The sequence below is a fragment of the Bidens hawaiensis genome, unplaced genomic scaffold (genome assembly GCF_021521415.1).
Source record: "Bidens hawaiensis isolate Kalapana, Puna unplaced genomic scaffold, B.hawaiensis_p1.1 tig00000697_1, whole genome shotgun sequence".
NCBI lineage: Eukaryota > Viridiplantae > Streptophyta > Magnoliopsida > Asterales > Asteraceae > Bidens > Bidens hawaiensis.
In genome coordinates, this window is record NW_027491041.1 from 5167978 (window position 1) to 5174096 (window position 6119).

Genomic DNA, 6119 nt, shown 5'->3' on the forward strand with positions numbered 1-6119 from the left:
CCTTGCTCGAGCATACAGTCAAAAGAACAGTTGTCTCCCACTATACTCGAAGACATATCACAATTCATGCTGGACATACTTGTGTTTATGATGCTCGAGAACTAGTATACTCGAGATAGTTTGCTCGAATATACTTGTGCTCGATACCTTAGCCAAATGTTAAATGAAGTTACTCATCACCCATGTTCGAGTATTGGGTCATACTCGACAGTGTTCATATTCAATGATCATACTCGTGTGCTTGTGACATGTAGTGTGCTCGAAGGTACTTAACAATATTCAGTTAGTCATGTATACTCGAAACACACTCATTGCTCAACCCTACTCGAAGTTGTATCCTGCTCGACAGACTTAGCAGATTCTATCCTTCCTATTTGTACTCGAACAATTGTGCCTAGTCTAGCACAAAATTTTGCTCGAACTACTTAACCAAGTTTGTCCTTCAATTTCTTAGGCTCGAACTCATAACCTTAAGTATCCAGAACACATCCTTGCTCGAAATACTTAACAGAATCTTTCTTTCCAACTCTCAAGATCGAATCCTTATACCTAAGCATCTATCACGCAGTCATGCTCAGAGTACTAAGCACAAATGTCATTTCACACGCAGTATTCTCAATTCACATTCATACTCAAAACACATAACATCAATGAGCAAGTCATAGCAAGCGCTCGAAAGTAAAATGCATGTTCGAAACACTTAACTCTAATATTCAGTTCATAACAAGTGCTCGAAAGTAAAATGTATGCTCGAAACACTTAAGTTTTTCAAATCTGATCTTGAAAACCAACAAAACACTTGTCTAGCAGTCTAGAAATTTTCACACACAAACTTTGCTCAATTTGCTATAACTCATAAAATATTGTCATTAGGACTGAGCTGACTAAAGCATTTAGTTTAAGGTGAAATAAGATATCAAATTTCAGTTGATATTTCTTTTAAACTATTTTCATAGAAAGATCTCTACATGGGATCATACTGTTTAAGCAATTTCACAACATTTCATGGTCAGTATTATTTTGACTTAAGTCAGGTTGACAGCAGGTATGCTTAGCATAATTTTCAGTGCTTCCTAAGATACATATTAATTTCAATTAAGGCATACGTTAAGAATGGTTATCACTATATTTTCAGGTTCCCTCTAATCTCTTCTCAAGGCTTATTTAGCTTTCTCCAAGTCACCCCAAGTTGACTTCAACCCAATGAAGTATGGTCAGTACATTCTAAATTCTAAAATAAACTAAAATTGCAAAACTTTCAATTTTTTTTTTAACTTGCCTTTAGCTCCTTTTGTAACTTTGAGCTTCACTTCACTAGTTATTCACATTGTGTGAATTTTCATAATAATAATACACAAATTCCTAATTGACCAATACTTCAAGAGGCTTGTGTATGACTGGATAATTACCTTTCTTCCCATCATTCGGGGAGATATGCTAGAGAGCATACCTTATCTTCTAATGGTTCACCGCATTAGACTTAGCAAGATTTAGGTTTATATCGCATAGGCAAATACACATTATGGAAAGCTACCATACTATGTCAATGATTGTACTTCAAGCCTTTTAAACTTATAATCCATGTGTTAGTTGCTTAAAACAGTTTTCTATCATTTCGCAAAGGTTGGATTCAATCTCCATTAAAAACATTTTAAGCTTCTTCAAAGCTTGTAACTGAATAATATTATCATTTCTCATATGAGATCACCAAAAACAGTTTTGCTTAGTCAAAAACATTTTAAAGTTTCAAAGCCTTTTCTTCAGAAATTTCATTGTACAACATGATTTTGAAACCAATGTTGTCTTTTAAGAACAGTTGACTTGCCAACACTTCAAAACTACCACACAAATTCACTCAAACAACAAATTCATACAGTCATGAAGAACCCTTCACTAGACCACACACGACTCCTATTGAGCAAACTCAAAGTTTATCATTACAAAGCTTGTGCTCGAAGGAATTAATTGTTTCAATGCATGTGCTCGAAGGACTTCATAACAGTTCAAGACTTGATCATTGTGCTCGAGCACAGACTTGTGCTAGAATTACTTAGAAAGTTTTCTAGTACATCTGTCCATGCTCTAACAGCATAAACATGTCACTTGTGCTCGAAATACTTGAGAGTTCTCAGGTATATTTTGTTTGTGCTCGAAGAGCAACAAAAACACTAACAATCATAGATCCATGCTCGAAATACATAAATTACACAAAATGTAAGTATGCATATATTTAAGTACAAGAGACTTGAACATCAAATACTTGTTATTTTCAACACAGATAATTCATCAAGCATGAATATTCAATCAAAATTGTCAGTTAAGCATATAGCAACAAATCATGCAATTAAACTCTGTAAGCAATATAGATAATCAGTAAGCACCTCACTTAAGCACATATCATCAATCAGATTCCATCAGCATCTATCATACCTAGGCATTTTAACAGAAAATGAAACCTGGTCTTATCTAAAGGCTTGGTGAACAAGTCAGCCAAGTTGTCAGATGTATCTACCCTTTTCATTTCTATTAAGCCTTTTGCACTACAGTCCCTAATAAAGTGACGCCTAATTTCAATGTGCTTAGTCTTAGAATGATGAACAGGATTCTTAACAATAAACATGGTAGCAGTATTATCAATTAAAATAGGAGTGATTAAGAAATTCAGACCATAATCCAGCAGTTGATTTTGGATCCATAGAACCTATGCACAGCATGAAGATGCAGCAATGTATTCAGTTTCAGCAGTTGAGATGGACACTGTAGTCTGCTTCTTGCATTACCATGACACCAGCCTATTCCCTAAGAATTGGCATTCTCCTGAGGTAGACTTCCTGCTCATGTTGCAACCATCATAGTCACTGTCTGTATAGGCCATTAAGTCAAAAGAAGGGTTCTTTGGGTACAAAATCCCTAAGTCTGGTTTTCCTTTAAGATATTTGAATATCCTCTTTACTGCCAACATGTGGGAGATCTTTGGATTCGCTTGAAATCTTGCATAGACACACACAGCAAACATAATATCTGGCCTAGATGCTATTAGATACATCAATAATCCTATCTTTTCCCTATACTCATGCTGGTCCACTGGATCCCCCTTTTCACCAGGTATCATCTTCTCATGTGTGTCCATTGGAGTGGACACTGTCTTGTAAACCTGGCACTTGAATTTGTTAAGAATTTCTTGAACATGTTTTGATTGATTTATGAAGATACCATCTGGCTTCTGCTGCACTTGTAGTCCAATGAAGAAGTTCATTTCTCCCATAGAACTCATTTTGTACTTTGACTTCATCACCTGTTCAAAGTCCTTACACATCTGTTCATTTGTAGAACAAAAAATGATGTCATCAACATACACTTGTACAAGCAGTAGATCTTTCTTCCATTTCTTGTAAAACAGAGTCTTGTCTATAGCTCCACGGCAGAATCCATTATCCAACAGGTGATTTGATAGCTCATCAGACCAAGCTCTAGGAGCTTGATGTAATCCATACAAAACTTTACTAAGCTTGTACACCTTGTATGGATGGATTGGATCTTCAAATCCAGGTGGTTGTGTCACATAAATTTCTTCATCAATCTTTCCATTTAGAAATGCAGACTTGGCATCCAATTGATAAACTTGGATGTTCATGGATGCTGCATATGCTAGGAAGATTCTGATTGCCACTAGTCTTGCAACTGGAGCAAAGACTTCTTCAAAGTCTACTCCTTCCTCTTGTAAGCACCCCTAGAGCAACCAGCCTTGCTTTGTTCTTTATGACAATTCCTCTTTCATCCTTCTTATTCCTAAAAACCCATTTGGTGCCAATTTCATATTTTTCTCTGGGTTTGTCAACCAAATCCCAAATATGTAAGTCTCTGAACTGAGCCAACCCCTCCTGCATAGCTTCCACCCAGCTGTTATCTTTCAAGGCTTGATTTATGTTCTTTGGCTCAACTTGGGATACGAAGCAAGCATAAAAACAGATGTTTGCCTTTTAGAAGAACTTCTTTTCACTCTTTCATGCAAGTCCCCAATGATGTTTTCTGCAGGATGATTTCTTTCAACAGAGGTAGTCTGAACAACTTGATGTGTTGAAACTTCTAATTCAAGATTTGTCATGTTCATATGAGCAGGTTCATTCTGAGGCATTTTTTCAGGTTCAGTAGTCTCTTGGTGTAGAGTATTTGCAAATGAGGATGCTTCATTAGTTCCAATCTGAATAGAATCAAACCAATACTGAAATCTGTCTTCAAATTTGTCTGTTTCTTCAGGTTGACTCTACCGTTGACTCATCAGTGGTTCACTCTCCATGTCACTTGGTCCATCATTTGATACTTCAACTGCAGCTTCTTGACCATTGATCTCCATTTCATTTGTTCCTTGGATGTTCCTTTCAAAGGTGAATCTTTTTTCTTCAGGTGCAACTAATGACCACAGCTTATCCAGATCAATTTGCTTCTGCTTTCCTGTCTCTTCAATGCTTGTTCTGGACATGCTGTCATTCAGGTCTTCATTGTAGATTTTGAATGATTTGATCATCTTTTCCAAGTCAAACAACCATTTTGGTCCTTCCACATTGTTAAAGTGATTTTCATTGAAGATAATATTTAAGGATTCAATCACCACCATGTGCTCCTTGACATAGACTCTGTAAGCCTTTGAATGGGATTAAAAGCCCACAAAGAAGCATTCCAAAGATTTTTATTGGAATTTGTTGAGATAATCATTTGTTAGTGAGCATCTACATCCAAAAGGCTTCAAGAACTTTACATAAGGTTTTCTTTTAAAGATTATCTCATATGGAGTCTTTTTTTGAGTCTTGTTCAACAGAACCCTGTTTTGCACATAGCAAGCAGTGTTGATAGCCTCTACCCAGAAAGTAACTGGCAGATTTGCATCAACTATCATGGTCCTTACAGCTTCTATCAATGTTCTGTTTCTTCTTTCTGCAACACCATTATACTCTGAGGTTCTTGGAGCACTGTATTGTTGAAAGATCCCTTTAGAAGTGCAGAATTCTTCTATAAGTCCATCCTTGAATTCTGTCCCATTGTCACTTCTAATCACTTTCACCCTTTTCTCAAGTTGATTCTCCATTTTCAATACAAAAGTCTTGATTAGTTTTGGAGTCTCAGCTTTGCTTCCCATGAAGAAGACCCATGTAAATCTTGAATAGTCATTAGTGATTACAAGATAAAATCTTTTCTTGCCAATGCTTGGAAGAATTAAAAGACCAAAGAGATCCATGTGAAGTAGTTCCAATACCTCATCAATAGTGTTGATTAGTTTGCTCTTATGAGAGGTTTTGTGCTATTTTCCCTTGAGACATGATGAACATCTTTCTTTTAGTTTGAATTCTCATTTAGGGAGACCCACAACACGTTCACCCCTCACCAGCTTGTTCATGTTCTTCAGATTGACATGACACATCTTCCTATGCGATAGTTTTGTTTCATTCTAAGTGGCTTTGGAAACATAACATGAACCGCATCTTGATATTGCAGTATTCATTCTCAGCTCATAGAGGTTTCCATTTCTTGGAGCCATCATCATATTCAACTCAGGTAGAATGACAAATTCAGGCTTAAGGATCAAACAATGTTCATCATTGAAAGCCACTTTGTATCCTTTGTCACAGACTTGAGAAATGCTGAGTAAGTTATATTGTAGTCCTTCAACATGTAACACATTTTCAAAGGATACTTTGCCATTAGTGAGAGTGCCTCTTCCTACAATCTTTCCTCCATTCTCGTCACTCCCAAAGACAACTGGTCCCTCATATTTTCTTTCATAGTTCACAAGAGCTGCTCTATCACAGGTCATGTGCCAGGAACAACCACTGTCCATATACCATATATCATTGCAATTCATGGACTGTTCCTGCACAAACACACACAAGAAGATCAGTTAGACTGCATCAGTTTGCAAATCAGAGTCAATTGGAGTTTCAACAGGAATTGGAAGTGGATCTTCATAGACTATTTCACATTCTTCATCTGAATTCGAGTCTGACACAACTGGTGACTTGATGTTATTTTCAATTTGACAAAGCACACAGTCTTTCCATTCATTCACTTCTTGCTTAGACTTCCACTGATAACCTCTTGGTTCAAATCCTTGTTTTAGCAAGAAT